We start from the raw sequence: 16,580 nt of genomic DNA on the forward strand, positions 1-16,580 counted from the left end.
GCCAACGTCCTCTTTGTTATCATTGATGATTTTGACTTCTGCTGGTGAACAGACCCTCATTCCTGCTTTAGACAACACATCGTCATCGGATCTAATGGTCTTGGCTGCGATAGGAAATATCTCTGTCATTGCATACAAGTTTATGATGGCACAGTTGGGAAGAACAGACATCATATTGGCGAGAAGAGACTTGGAAATAACCTGACCGCCAGTAATCACGTGTTTTAGGTGCGACAAATTAAATTTTTCAGTGGAGGGATTAGCGATCAGATCGTGCATCAAGTAAGGCAGCAGAAGAGCACCAGAACACTTCTCGTCTTGCAAAATTCTAATAAAAAACTCGGGATCAGAACTGCAAACTGATCTTGTTGGAGGACAATAAACAAGGGTAAATCCCATGGCGAAAACATTATGCATACCGATGAACAAACAGCCAGCCCAGCTAAACGGTCTGTCGTTGAAAAATCTACACGGATTCTCTACTGGATGGGGACTGCTGCTACATCCAAGATAATGCTTTGCGAATAGAATACACAGGTTAACCATAGCCCGATGAGTGTACTGAATGGCCTTGGGAACACCAGTGCTTCCCGATGTAAAGAGACACACAAAAGGTTCATCAGGATGGATTGCTTCTTGTCGCTTGTAAACTTCGTCCAAATTGATTTCCTGTGAAGTTTTAAGGAGGTCATTTAAGCGATATTTGACTTCAATGGAAGGATCTTGACCAACATCTTCTTCTCCGATAAGAATGGTTCTATCTTCTCCTAAAACGGTCTTAGCATTTTCAGTCAAGCGCTGGTCAAACAAGTTGTCCCCACTTGGATGTAACAGAAGTGCCTGGCACTTGTACCGCTGCAGAATTGCTATGACGTCTTCCCCGGTTTTTCCATGGGCTGGAATCAAAATCGTATTTGCACCGATCCTATTAAGAGCCAAGTAACACAAGATGAACTCGATGCGATTGGGCACCATGAAAGCAACAGATTGGCCTTTGTCTATTCCAATCTGCAGCAGTATAGCCGCGATCTTAAGCGATTGTTCCTTGACGTCTTGGAAAGTGTAAGATCGGCGCTTTCCTTCTTCATCGTAGATAACAAAGGCTTCTTGTTGAGGGTGTAGATTAGAAGAGTGGTAGTCATGCAGTTGTGCAAAAGTTCGATTCTCAGTTTCGTGAGTTAGTGGCTCGTTAAAGCGGCTTTTCTTGTCTTTCTCGGCCATTGCGTATGACCAACGGCACTAGGACGCCTAAAGTGGATGGAGTTTTATAGTTTTTCCCCACCGATTAATTGAATGAGGTACTATTAATGGCACTGAAGAGTAATTGATGAACTATATTATATTACTGTTGACGGTCGAGTATTACTGACGTAACGAGCATCACAAGGTCGCTTTCTATGTTGTTATTGTCACGCAATGGCCGTTACTAACTGGAATAAATTAAAATCTCTTTTACTCCAACGAAGGACTAGCGTCCGAAACGTCAGTTTTTTCATCTTTTCACAGTGTATAATTTACCTTTTCATCATTACTGTTTCATTAGAAACACCGACGCAGCTCACACTAGTTTTTAGCTAGTTATCTCTTTTTAAATTAAAACCCGTTGACCTTTAGTCTCCCCCACAGCCGCTTTCAGTGTCGTAAGCGTTGCGTGACGACACTGAAAGCGGCTGTGGGGGAGACTAGTTGACCTTTGGAGTTAAACAACGATTTTGCAGTAAAGGAACACAAAGACAATGAAGACAAGCAATAAGTAAACATATGCAAGTATAACGATTTTTTGATTCAATTAATCGGGGAGGCACTATAAAAGTCCAACCGCTTTAGGTGTCCTAGTGCCCTTGGTATGACTGGGATTTTGCCTGACATTCAATCAGGTATCACGCACGTAACACTGACACGTAACACTATCAGATCCGTTTGGTCAAGGATCGAGGGTACTTTCTCAAATCCCTTATCGAACTAGACACTCACAAATCAACTGGACTTGACGGGCTCTCTACTAAAATCCTGAAACTGTCAGCTCCTGTTATAGCTGAATCTCTAACTGAAACCTTCAACAAAAGCATTGCCACTGGATGCTTCCCAATTAAATGGAAGACTGCAAGGATCACTCCAATCTACAAGTCTGGATGTCATACTGACAAAAACAACTACAGACCATATCAATCTTATGTACTGTTAGCAAGCTGTTGGAACGTTATGTCCACAAACAGTAGTATAGGTCGCATGGTACGATCCGGATTTTCGCGGTGGATTTACTAATTTCTGCGGTGGATTCGAATATATTTGCAAAGGATTTAATTATGTTCTGTGGCGTCACGCATTCCGTGTATTTTATGCGGTGGATTTAATTATGTTCTAATACGTCACGCATTATGTGTATTACTTATTACCTTAAGGTGGCTGGACCCCCTCACGCTTGACCGCTACCCTCCACTTTTGAAACGCTGGTGCATAAACGTGTTTTATCCGATTGCAAATCTTTTTTGCACATAAGTCACATAAAGATTGAATTAATGTTTGATGCAATTTTTAGTGAGATCGGACGTCATAACACGTGATTATCATGAAATATTTGTTTTTGTTTAGAAAATAATTTTAGCCTTGCAGAGCGTTCAACACTAAAATGCTTCGTAACACATCATTATATACTAGATGCCTCCATTTGTAGGGATTTTTGAAAAAATCTATCTAGCTAATTATGAGATATTTGAGATTCTTTAAATATAGTGCATAATCTACTTCAAAACTAAACAATGGATTTCATACGGCCGAAATTAATATTTCAGAGCTATATATTCACAAAAGTCATTGCTCATTTAGTTTTACTCTGTATCTAGTTTTAAAAGGAACATTTTGAAGGTAATCGACTTATGCGATTTTCCGAAGTTTGGTAATAAACAGTTTTTTTTATTCAAACGTGGGAAGTTTGTCATGATGTACTTTGCCGTCAGTATGAGTGAATAGAATCGGCGAACATGCCTCAAATAAAAACTTCAAGAAAGAAGCGAGCCAGACTTTTGAGTTTAAGTATATAAAACCATACTTCGGGAGTAAATCGGAAAGCGACCAAGCGAGATCAGACCGTGCATGGTACGAAAGAATTTGATGTTATGGTCATTAGCAAACAATAGAATTCCCAGAGCATCAAATCGTTGGGAAACGATCAATGTTTTCTGTATTTCTCGTTCGCTTTAGATCGCTTTAAATGAGTTCAATAGTCTTGCAATTTTGTGTAATATTAATTTAAGTTCTAATTTGTATCCTGACGTAATTTTGAGAGAAATGACCAGCGAATTTTAGAATAATGGAAGATCTAGTAAGATTGACTAGAAAACTGCGATGAAAAGTGCGCATCAAATGTTTACCCCGTCTTCTGCACTATACGTTTTCACAAAATCGCATAAGTCGATTACCTTCAAAATGTTCCTTTTAAAACTAGATACAGAGTAAAACTAAATGAGCAATGACTTTTGTGAATATATAGCTCTGAAATATTAATTTCGGCCGTATGAAATCCATTGTTTAGTTTTGAAGTAGATTATGCACTATATTTAAAGAATCTCAAATATCTCATAATTAGCTAGATAGAATTTTTTCAAAAATCCCTACAAACGGAGGCATCTAGTATATAATGATGTGGTACGAAAGCAGCAGTAAGGGGGACTCGCGAAGCGCCGGCATTGCCAAAAATCACAAATCGAAAAACACCAGGGGGTGGTGGGGTTTTTGGAGCAGTGACGAGGCCCTACAGGGGGTCTTGCGCGATCGGGTGGCAGCGCGAAAAGTCCCCCTTACTGCTGCTCTGTTGGGTACCGCAAACGGAGGTTAAGATATTTGTCGGATATACGATGCATGAATGCACCAATGACTTCTGTGTGATTTGCCTAAGATTCAAAGTTAACATTCCAAAACCCAAGGGTTTCTGGTGTTGTGGTAAAAAAATGCAAATAGAAGATGACACGTCAGCACAGTGTTACGAGTGTGGTAAGAATATTCGTAATGCCGTACCAAATGCTACCAAAGAGCAATATTACGCCAATGGAGGTCGTACGAAGACCCCATACAAAAGAATAAAATACTTCCGAGACTGGATGAGTCATATCCAAGGTTTACATCCGGTATATTTAGACGATGAAGTAAAGAAGAAAATCATAGACCACTTAGAAGAGTCAACCCCGCAAAGTCTACGGAAAGCGTTGAAAAAATTAAAGCTAGGGAAATATTACAAAGCTATTCCCTATCTTTTGTCTGAAATTACCGGTAAGTCTATTCCTCATATCCCAGATATGCAAAGGGCCGAGTGGTTATTCTGTCGGCTGAATAAGGATATTCCTTATTACCCTGATGTAATCTATGAAATATTTTACAAAATTGACTCCAATCACCCGCTGTTAGAATGGATTCCGAGAAGATGAAATGTGCAGCCAAAATCCACCTACGCTCTTTTCAAAGCAAATGTCTACTGAGCGAGTTTTCTTTGCAGCTCCTCTTTTGCCTCCTGGTAGATCTTCTTGCGAGATTCCTCGGAAAGATCTTTTACGATGGTTTTTTTATTGCCCGACTTTAGCTCCCCGTATTTCTTTTCCTCCGCGAGGATCAAAGAGAACTCCGTGTCGTCTATGCGGCGGTCCTGCAGAGCCTTGGAGACTAAGTCGGCGATGGTGTTAGCCTTTGCTCTTGCTAGGGCTATGTGAGTGTCGTGCTTGGATATCTTACCGGACAATTGCTTTATAATGCCTGTCGTAACAGCGGAAACGATGCCACAGACGGCCCCGACGCTGGCCAAAGGAACGCCAACGACTATTCCAGGCCCGGTAAGTGAGGTAGCAACGCCAGTGCCTGTAAGAGCCACGGACATGGAGCCGGAAGTTATCGCTATTTTATGTAGTATGCTTCGGGCTCTAGCATACTTTTTTCTAACCTCTTCGTAGTGTTTCGCTTGCCCTTCCAAGTAAGCCAGTATTAAGTTTGCTTTATTCAGACGAAAGTTCTCGGCATTTAATTCGTTAGGTTCCTTAGGAAGTTCAGGATAAAGTGGAGGTGCTGATGGTATAACATCCATTATATATACTAATGTACGACGCCTTTGGGAATAACATAGAGGAGCAGCCACATCATGACAACAGGGATTACTGGAACTGGAGGGCCTTTAGGAAGATGTTTCCACATGCAGACCCTAGTAAGTTTGAAAGAAGACCCGATGGTATTTACTATAACGGCTCCAGAATGTACAGCAATGCGGACTTGGAGCCAACGCTGGTTAATCAGATAGACTATCAGCTGAAGCATCCTGAACCAACGCCAACGCATGTTGAACACAAGCCTAAACCCGTGCAAGGTTGGTCAAAGGAATTATTGCTTGGTACCAGTACTTATCCGATACCCGCGGTGTCATTTGATGAACATCCAAGCTTGGATTTGACATTGAACATGCGGATCTCTAACAACCATTCCTTTCCGTTAAAGGTGCGAGATATCTTCAAAAACGTGCCCATTAATCATACCACCGCTAAGGAATCTCATGAATGGTTAAGTGGTCCTAACATGCGTTATTGGCCGCAGCAACTAAACTTTGCGGTTTGGTGTGCCACTAGCGGCTGTGGGGTAAGTGCAAACTTGATGAAGAATTCAATATTTATGTTTCATTTTCACTTCACGGTTAGAAGAATACTGCATGAGATGGGGGTGGTTGCATTACCGGGAGATGCCACGTTTTATCCAAGAGATAACAAATACAGCGTGCCGGCTTATGATAGACTTTGTAAGGAGTTTGGTGTTGTAGGGAAGGATTTCCGATGCACTACGGGCGCTAACAATGGGCTGGGACACGTTTGGGCTTATTGGGGGATTGGTGGGCACGAGCTAAGCGATAAGGAAGTGCATACGCTGCGGTTGCAGTGGAACACTGGGTATCACAAAGAAACTCACGACAGTAGCACCTTCTTTGAACCAAATGCCAAAACCACTAAGGAAGTCAGAGACGGACCTCTGTTCAAAGACGAGGGCGGTAAGTATGCCGGGGCTAATCCACTGATTATCAAAATTACCAACGACGAGCAAACGAAGCAATATCTTAACTTCATACCCCCAGAAGGTAAAGGACTAACCAAAGCCGGCCTTGCCCGTTTGAACCGCAGCATAGAAGCGTACGTGTATTCTATCCTTGGAGCTCAGGTAAATACCCGATCTAGCATAATTGGGAATACTGGTGCCGCAGAAGAGACGCGAGCTGAAGCCTTGATTCTATTCGAAAGTTCGATCTTGGAGGGCGACATTAGCAAGGGCGTACAGCGTTACCAACTAGCTATACAAAATTCTAAGGCCCGACTGGACTACGCAGTAGCCCCGGGTTGTTGGTTAATGCCCAGTAATTTATCTATAAATACTGGCTCTGTAGTAGGATACAACAATAAACTGCAACGAGCTACTAAGGATATGAAGTTTGGGGCGAATGACGTGAACTCTGACACTCTTAGAAGGCACTTCGTTGAACAGCCTAAAAAAGAACACGAAACGAAGCTACCATTAAAAAAGGCGTACGTAGAAAAGCCACCAAAGAAACCAGTAAAGAAGGTTACCGAGGAATATGACCATAACTTACTAAAAGCCGGCTTAACAGCCGCAAGCATTGGTCTGAGCTATTATATATGGCGATGAACAACCCCTACGTAGCTGGAGTAGATTGCGTCTATACGACTTACACAGGCGAGAAAAAATACACCCAAGCCGCTTGGGTTGATGTCGCCGGAATGTCTGTAGACTTGAACTACTCAGGGAAGAAGTTAATCCTTTGTAGTATTTGCCTGGGGTCTGTGAGTCATGCCAACGTCGGCTTTCGCTTCCTGGATGCGAACGGCGTACTACAACCTATGCGTGCGAAGACAAACAACAGGGAGCCTGTGCATTTCTCCGTAGAGCCAAACACCAACAGCGCCGAAAATCTATCGGTTTGGACTTTCCACATGGTCGCCGATTGCCATGGGAAGGTAAAGCTGCAAATGCGTGTAGATGATACGGGGAGTGTTTGCGTAAATAGCATAGAAAATCAAAGAGATGAAAAATATAACCACGCAACCATTAGCACTCTTACGGTAATGAGTCTCTAGAAGCAAATTTATTTGCTGGTATATATGAACCCACACGCGAAGGAAGATTGGTTTTTACATTACCTAAGGGAAGAGGGGTACGGACCCAACAATGATTGGGTTGACACTGGATTGTGGGTGAAGGTTGGAGGTTTAGGATTGATTATATGCACTATTAGCATTGGCGTGGCGGATGAATACGGCATTGGGTTTAGGATCGTAGATGAGAATAACCATCCGTTGCTGCCTTACAGGACGAAAAAAAATAAAAGGGATCCAGCCCATTTTTCATATGAGCCCCGCAGGGGTCAAGAAGATATGGCGCTGATAACTTTTCATATGATAGCTAATTGTCAATATGCAAAGCTTCAGATTAATACAGGTACGTCAACTACGTCTACTATTTACGCTTTAATAAATGCTATTTATTCAGGATCCAACACTCCTCCGACGGATGCTACTTGGAGTCATAAGCCCATTAGCACTATGACTGCCATACCGCTAGTTCCGCATTATCAAGGCGGTGCGAATACCATTTTTACTTATCCCCAGTCGAGAACACCTCGTATGGCCGACGACGATTATAAGCCACCAGTAATACACAAGGATAAGATTAACCCTTCATCTTCTTCAGGAGTACCACTCCAATAGCTACGACTAATATCCAGACGTTATTCCCCACGAACTTTAACAGTTCTCCGCCGGTCCTAAGTGTCAGGCTAAGAACGCTACCAAGCAGCCCAGGAATGCCGGCTGCCATCTTTTTTCCCAAGTCCGTCAGCCCATTGCCTAATTTCTTTACGCCAGCGCCTGTAGCCTTAAGCGCGGACAAGATTACCCCTACTACGCTCGAAATAGCAACCGCGAATGCCAGCGGCACTCCATACTTCAAAAGGGCCCTTTTTATCTTTTCCTTGGTGGTAAGCCCTAATTCTTTCTCCAGCTTCTCCTTTTCCGCCCGCAACTCCGCAAGGCGCACCTCTAGATCTTCCATTTCCTTTTGAGCAGCCTCCTTTTCTTCATCAGGGCGTTCTTGATCTTCGATTATACCCCGCTGTCGTTCTATTTCATACTCCAAGTCTTCGATGGCTTGATCTCTCTGTTGAATTTGATCTGTTTTAGCATTGATTTCAGACATTAACATTCGCCTTTCTACCAAGGAGTCAGACATTTCAGCCCGCAGGTTTTCGCTTTTTACGTCCAGCGCCTGCAGGGTGAGATCAAGATCCTTTTGTAATTTATTCCTCTCACGTCGAATTTCATTCCTTTGGTCTACCAGATCCCTTATATCTTGCTCTTTGAATTCAACCTCCCTTCTATGCGCGTCGGCAAGCCGTTGGTTTTGCTTCATGTATTCCTCCTCCCTTTCTTCCAACGTTTCCCGCAGTGCCTCAACGGAGGCGCCAGAGCTTTGGGCTTCTCCTAAGTCCTCCCGTGCTTTGTCTAATTCACGCAGGGCCTGATCCACCTGATTTCCTATTCTTTTCATTCTTTCATCTTGATGGGTGGACTTCTTTTCAGCATCGGCAAGTAGCTGACCTTGCTTTGCGTATTCTTTTTCCCTTTCTTTTAACGTTTCTTGCAGCTCCTCGGCGCGTTTTTCTAATGCGACCCTTTCATTCAGGGCTTCCAAGCCTTCTAACATACTTCGAGTAGCCGCTTGGAAGCCCCTTAACCTTTCCACGTTAGCCTTAACTGCACCATTTTCGTCGAAGAGGGCCTGTGGTTTTGTCCAGCGGTCTTTGTCGGGAGACCTCATGTCTTTAACGCTTATGAGGACTTTGTTTCCTTTTTCCGTGAGCCTTATCTCGGCGTCGTCAAGGCGGGGATAAAGCTCATTTAGCTCTTGCGTTGCCCACTCTACGGTTTCCCGCGCGGCCGGCTGCTCCAGGTTTTCCATTTCTAAGTACTCAGGGGCGCGTTCATTAGGCTTCTTAGTTCTCCACATGTCTCTTAAGGTGGCTTTGACGCTTTTCCATCTACTACCAAACTTATCTTGTAGGGCTACGTCGTAAACTAGGATTCTGGTTTCCGTGTCTTGGGTCCATGCGTCGAATTCGTCGTCATTAATGTCGACTTGGCCTTCTTCGGTAAGGGGATCAAAATCCGTTCCTTCTACTTCCATTATATATGATAAGCTCAAAGTTAAATCCCAACGTATTACCTAAGCAGGTTGGCGGACTGAAAGCAGAACGCACCTTTCACCGGGTCACCTTTACCCCCATCAGCGCAAAGCCAGGTGAGACGCTGTATGTAGGCGTGCCCCGTCTAACGGATAACCTAGTGTTGGTTCCTGGCACCCTGGCGCTAAGGTTTGACCTAGCGGTGCAGCCCAGCACCAAGGACAAGCGCTATACCGTCAATAATGTTGGTAGGAACCTCGTCTCTAAGATGAGAATCAAGTTCGCAGGGGAATCCCTCTTGGACTTAAATAGGTACGACCTGTACACCACGTATAAGGATCTGTGGCTAACAGCCTTTGACCGTGCACAAAAGATAGAGCAGGGAATTGGAAGCGTTATCCTTCGTAAGCTTCGCAGTGAAACCAACCCAGCGCCTACGGACTCCAGCGGAGCAACCGCAGTAGCAGATGCGACGAGGGTAAAAACCGCTTATGGTAGCAAGTACGTCATACCTTTGGACTTTGAAGTGATTACGAACCATGGCGTGTATTACCCCAGGCAGTTATCCGAGTTACAGTTTGAAGTAACCTTGGCGGACACTACGAACGTCATAGGAAGAATGGACAGCGCAATTAGCGGGGCTGTTGATCCTTATTCTATCACCAACTTAGAGCTGCAGTACGAAACGGTATACAGCGAAGATTTAGCACGTAGCGCTGGCATGGAATACAGCTCCGGAAAGGCATTCCTTTACGACCACGTAGTGATGTATAAGACGTTTAGCTTCCTGGATAAGACGGATGAGGTTATCAACCAAAGCATTAACATCCCCCGAAGAAGTCTCACGGGGCTAATGTTGGTGTTTGCCAAACCCTACGAAGCCGGCAAGCGCGACTCAGAAGCCTTTCACAACCCTAACATTACTAACGTCGGCGTGAACATAAACGGCGTTCCAAACAAGGTCTACTCCCAGGGAATAAAGCCCGCAGACGCGTACAGAGAGGCAATGCGTAAGTTTGGTGACCAAATTAGTCCCGAGGAATTCTTTAATGATAAGTACGCGCTGTGGATTGACATGCGCACCATTAACGACGAAGACCTACATGGTCAGGGTTTACGTCTAGTAAATACCCAGGATGGCATAACATTGGAGATCAAGCGCACCAAGAACACCAGTGCCGGCGACGGCGATAGGATAAACTGCTACGTCTTCGTGGTGTCTGACGCGCAACTGAGCGTGGAAATGAACCAACTTAAAAGTGTTGCATATTAAGGTTAAAATATTCCTTAGATATACAATGCTTCGCGTATTCGAAAACAACGACACCAAACTGCAATGCATAGTGCAAGGCGAAACTTTGTACTTTAAGGGAAAAGAGGTGGCAGCTGCATTAGGATATGAAAAAACGAGAAACGCAATCAGGGAGCACGTTTCTGAGAAATACCAGAAAAGGTCGAGTGAGTTAGGAAGGGCCCTAAAACAGGGCGCTTCTACTATGCACCCACATTCTGTGTTCATATCTGAGCCAGGTTTGTATGAACTGATATTTAGCTCTAAGTTACCCCAAGCCGTTAAGTTTCGCGATTGGGTCTTCGAAGAAGTCCTACCCGCGCTAAGAAAAACAGGTAAATATGAAAGGCGCTTTGATGGCCCAAACAAGTTGGTATTCAAAATAGAAAATGAGTTTGACCTACATAAAAAGGTAGTGGACTACATCCGCAGGTTTTATCCTAAGATACTTTTAGCCCCTGGTCTAGGTGAACTGCAGGATTCGAACGGCAAACGCATAAAGTGCTGGCAGAAAGGATATCAACGCGGGCAACCCGACTTGATGATTTTAAACGCGCATACACATTACTGTGGCTTCTGCATAGAGCTGAAGACCCCGAAAGGCAATGGCAGGTTATCTGAAGATCAGCAACTGCTCTTACAGAGGTATGAAGAAAACGGCTATAAGGTGCTCGTAAGCAGCGACTACGATGTCATTTGCAGGGAGATCACTGCGTATGCTGAACACCTACGAATTCCCTGCAGGTGGTGTTGTAAGGTCTTTAAAACCTCGGAGACTTTGGCAACACACTTAAAGATATTTCATAGAATATATGGACAAGGATAAATTTAACGAGTTAAAGTTCATACAAACACACTGGAGGGATTTGCAGGTGGGGGAGATTTATGAGATAAAGAATTACGTGGTCTTTGAAGACTTGGACCGCCTGCGCTTGGTCTTAAAGAATAAAAAAAGAACATACACCCTTTGGGCGCCCGATAGGATAAGGTACGCTATAGAGGGGCAGGACGTTACCCATGTTATGAGTCATGGTAAAAAGGATGGCAGGTGGGTATTTGACGTGGTTAATTGGGAGCCTGAGAGTCCTCTGCATTCGTAAGGACGTCTGCTAAAGTCCGCTGCGCTTTAGGATCCGCGGAGCACCAATGCCCCACAAAGGATTCTTCCAGAAATACCTTGCCGCAATGAAGGCAGGTGTATTTTTTACGCGGTGCAGGAGTGGGCGTAATGCAGTAGGCTGGTAGTTCGCACGTAATACAGTCCATATATTGAAAGGGTGATTAGGAATCCTCCTAAGAAGGCGGCTGCGTAGGCTAGCATATACCTTTAAAGGGGGTCCTTATTTTTCTTGTTGTTTTGTTGATGATACTTAACAAACAACAATAAAAATAAGATCAGGATTTGAGACTCTTTGCACAAGTCATACTTTACTACATCTCTTGACGAAAAAAAAAAGGTAGTGACGATCTGCTCTTCTTTTAAAAGGGTTCTCATTCATTATCCTGCAACCTCCTTTAAAAGGGGTTCCTATTATTCTTGTTGATTCGTTGAGGTATTGTTGATCCCTACAAAACAACATAAAAAATAAGATCAGGATGAGACTCTTTGCACAAACCCTATCTTACTATCTTAGGTCCCCTTTCTAACTTCTACGGGCTTTCCTTGCCGCCTCGTTACTGGCATGCCAAGCATCAAAGCGATCTAAGTACTCTTTAAAACCACCTTGACCCTCATACAAACACTGCCAAATATGTTGACCGCTCCTTTGACAGCCGCAGCGCTCACAAGTTGCCTCCCAATATTCCCTATCTTCCCACCTTACACCTTCTACGAGGTCAAACTCCGCAAACGTTTCGTCTATTTCTTTCTTCCTTTGCGTTAACTCTTTCGTGGTTTCCTGCGGACAACATCGGGCGGCAACGTCACCGTGCTCCTCACATGCTACGCCCAGCAGATCGTAATTGCCGAGGCATCTGTGTCGGTGCCAGGCGTCGGTAACGTCCTCGTCGCAGCGCACGCATACATTCTTTAAACAAACCCTCTTATTACGATGGTACTCCAACGCCTGCGCGCTGCTAAACTGCTTATCACAGTCTTCGCAAACGGTAACGTTGTTTACTTCCTTACTGCATACCCGTCTTTCGACGTGATATTGCAATCTTTGCTTGCTGCTGAACTCCCTTTCACATTGCTTGCACTTCATTATAACTAAGTGTTATTTAAGCCTTATAAGGGATACTTAATAAAGTCCTGCACGCTTTCTTTTGCCCAACCGGCCATCGTCAACAAGGCACCAAACCTCTCCGCGCGCTTCAGACTGCACATTTCATCATACAATTCCTGCACGCGCTCCCGCAGCCGATCGATCTCCTCCCTTTGCATTTCTATGGTGTCTCTTTTATCTTTTGCGTCGCCGGCAATTCTTCTTACTGCGTCCACTGGGTCCATCGTATATATAATGGATCCGAACCATATTCCCTGCAATGCTCTGATAGTAGGACCCACCGGCTGCGGCAAAACGCAGTTCGTCGTGGAGCAGCTATTAGGACCCTTTAGATACCGTTTCGACTACATAGTGCTGCTTTGTCCCACCTATGTGAATAACCGCACCTGGGAAGGCATAGGAGTGAAAGATGACGACTTCTTTGTAGATATCTTAGATCCTAATGAGTTATCCAGCCATTTGAAGTTTTGGCACAAACAATTCCCCAAGGACACGCAGACACTCCTCATACTGGATGACATCGCCTGTGGGGACGACGTAAAAAGACGCACTTCCGAATTAGTGAAGCTTGCCTTTAGCGGCAGGCATGACAATATTAGCGTTTGGTTGCTCTCGCAGCAGCTTACCAGTGTCTCTAAGCCCTTTAGGGAAAACATAGGCTCCCTGGTCGTCTTCTACACTCCGAGTCGGAGTGACCTGGAAACCATCCTTTCTGACTACGGCGGTGAGATATCCAAGGAACAGTTACACGAATACATGCGGCATTTAAAGACGCACCAACATTCCAAGATGATCTTCTCTTTGAGGTTTCCGTATTCCATTAACATATATGGACATTGAGCAGCTCTTAGATGAAGTCCCCACGCAGCTAGATGAAAGTAACCTTAAGGAACAACTCAACATCCTGGTGTCTTCTGGGAAGTGTAAAGAAATGATAGGCAAGGAATTTACCCATGAGCAGGTTAATAAGTTGTCAGAAGAGGAAGTCAAAAAGTTCCATAAGAGGTACGAGGCTGCCCTTGCAAGTAAGACCACGGACGCCGTAGCAGATTCAGCCATTAAGCTGGCCACCAAGCTTCTCGGACTTGCACTGCCCATAGACGACGTGGAGCAACTGCGGAAGGACATAAGCGAGGACTATGTTATCGCCCAAGAACTTAAGATAACCTGCGGCTGGTTGTCCTTGAAGTGCGGTAAGTTAATGGCAGTCGCCTCTGTGGCTTTGCACGTAGCTCAGCACGTCGACTTGAAGGAGGTACTGGTGTCTTGGAAGGACTTCAAGAAGGACAGAGAAGTCGAAAAGGTCTTCCAGGCAGCACTTGCTGAGGTACCTGATCAAGTCGCCTCAAGTACTTAGTCAAGTTATCCTCAAGTACTTACTTAAGTCACCTCAAGTACTTACTTAAGTCGTCATCAAGTACTTACTTAAGTCATTCTCAAGTCGTCATCAAGTACTTACTTAAGTCATTGTCAAGTCCTTCAAGTCCTTAGATATAAGATGAGTGGCACCGAAGAACAACCACCCGTAGAAGATACCAAGATTACCAAGGCTAAATCTCCAGGCAGAGTTGCCGCGGGAAAGAAGCTCGCAGAGATGAACAAGAAGAACAAAGCCAAAAAAGAAGAAAAGGTAGAAGAAGAGGAATCCTTTTGGAATCCCGGCTACGTCATTGGCGCGATAGGAATTGCTATAGCAGCAGGCAGCCTCTACTTACAATGGCGGGCTACAAAGCCAAAGGTAAAGTGGGAGGCCCCAACATATCGCGCACCCGTGGAGGTTAGAAAAAGTAAGATCCCTGAAATGGAATAACCTTCTCGCTTTGTAATATAATGTCGACCGCGTTGTTGAAAACTGTTGAAGAAGCAGCTATTATTACTTCCATCGTTGCGGGTATTGGTTGGGTAGGTAAGAAAGTGCTAAAAGAAGACTTTACTGAAGACCCAAGCAAGAGCTTCGCTAATTTTGCTAAGATGACCGCTGCCGTTGGCGGGGCTATCATGCTAAAGGATTACCTACGAAAGGAAAAGTACCTGCCTACGGCGTAATATATAATGGCTAGCGTGGTCGCAGGTGGAGTTATTGCAGCTTTAGCATTCACTGGAGCTAATTATGGTGGTCAGTATTTGGATAGATTAGTTAGAGGCGACAAAAGCGGAGATTTGGCCGCCGAGAGGAAAAGGCACGATTTGGCGCTGGAGAAATATCAAAGGGACGTTGCAGCTTGGAATGAAAAAAGACAAGCTTACAGGGATTGGTTGGACAAGAACTACCAAGATAAAATGCAGGCGGATAAGAATTTTGAAAACACAGACTACGCCTTTAAGCTTTATGCGCAAGCGCACCCCGCGGCATTAACGGGGTTAAGAAAGCCTCAGTTCAAGAATTACTACCAGCCTTCTAAGAAACAAAAAGACAATGAGCTGGTCTTCGTAGGAGTCGCAGGACTGGCGGGAGGCGTGGCCTTGGCGTATCTAATATAATGATCGTCTTTTTGGAAAGCGACAAGAATAACTTTACTACTTATCTGAATCCTCCCATCCGCGCGGAAAGGGTTCGGTTGGTTAGTTGCTCTTTGTACAATTCTTGGTATAATTTAATTGGCGGCTTTGTCGTCGTGAATGCCAACAAACCAAAGTTACCAGATTCCCATTACACCCCCATAACACTGGCTAAGGAGCTAGCAAAGCATGGATATACTCTTACCACAGGATTACCACATGAAATGAAATTCAAGAAAAATAGTGGAAGCGCCAATTTAAAGGACAGTTCATTGGTAGAACTCCTGGGCCTTACTAGTACCACGATCAATGGTCAACTTGACGTGAAATGGAAAGTCGCATCCTCTTATGAAGTCTATTGCGACTTGGTCCATAGTTACAGCAATGGAGAAAAGTCTTCTCTTATGTCCAAGTTTCTACCCAAAGGTAATCCATTTGACTCAGAAGAATACACTCCCATTTCTTTGGAATATGACTTGTCTAATTTGGTAGAAAGCATAAACATCACCATTAAAGTGGACGGAAAGACGGTGGATTTCAACGGACGCAATATCAATCTCGTCCTGGAATTCATATAATGGGCCGCCTGGAGGACAAACTTAAAAGGATTTACTATGGGCCTGAAGGCTATTGGAGAGGAGCGTCGGCTATTAAGAAACTCGCGACCGCGGCCAGGGTATCAGATGAAACGGCCAAGAACTGGCTAAGAAAACAAACCCTCTGGCAGGTTTATCTTCCCGTGCCTAAGTACATTCCCAGGCCTAGCTTTACCGTAAATACCCCCAATGAAGTTCATCAGGCAGATTTGCTTTTCTTACCGCACGACAAGATAAGAAGAAAGACCTATAGATACGCTTTGACCGTAGTCGATATCGCAAGCAGATATAAGGACGCCGAACCCATAACCAGCAAGGATTCTGCAGAAGTCGCAGAAGCCCTAGGTAGGATTTATAAGCGCGTTTTGAAATGGCCCAAGCTGCTGCAAGTGGATGCGGGGACAGAGTTCATGGGCGTGGTTACTAAGACCCTGAAGGACCACGACACTAAGATTAGGAGAGCCGAAGCTGAGTACCACAGGGGTCAGAGCATCGTCGAAAGATTCAATAAGACCTTGGCCGAGCGTCTCTTTGGGTACCAGTATTGGAAAGAGCTGGAAGATCCCTCCAAACGCAACAGGGAATGGACCCAGAGGCTCCCCAAGGTCGTCGCGGCTTTGAACAACGAGGCGGCCAGGGCTACGGGAATGAAACCCAAGGATGCCATAAAAAAGAAACACGTGGAACACAAGTCCTACGTCAGAAGTTCGAGGGCGGTCGGACTGAAGGAAAAAAAGCTACCCCGCAACATAGTG

The 16,580-nt window shown here is 44.6% G+C and overlaps 1 protein-coding gene across 1 annotated transcript in view; it reads left to right on the plus strand.

Annotated features, from left to right (window-relative positions):
* The window catches only part of LOC116302556 (uncharacterized), a 33,663-nt gene that overhangs the window by 7,868 nt on the left and 9,215 nt on the right, over positions 1–16,580 (plus strand). The gene's annotated exons all lie outside the window — the stretch shown is intronic.

Source organism: Actinia tenebrosa, unplaced genomic scaffold (assembly GCF_029948245.1).
Source record: "Actinia tenebrosa isolate PJP-AT-01 unplaced genomic scaffold, QUT_ActTen_1.0 PGA_scaffold4__44_contigs__length_22323623, whole genome shotgun sequence".
Classification (NCBI taxonomy): domain Eukaryota; kingdom Metazoa; phylum Cnidaria; class Anthozoa; order Actiniaria; family Actiniidae; genus Actinia; species Actinia tenebrosa.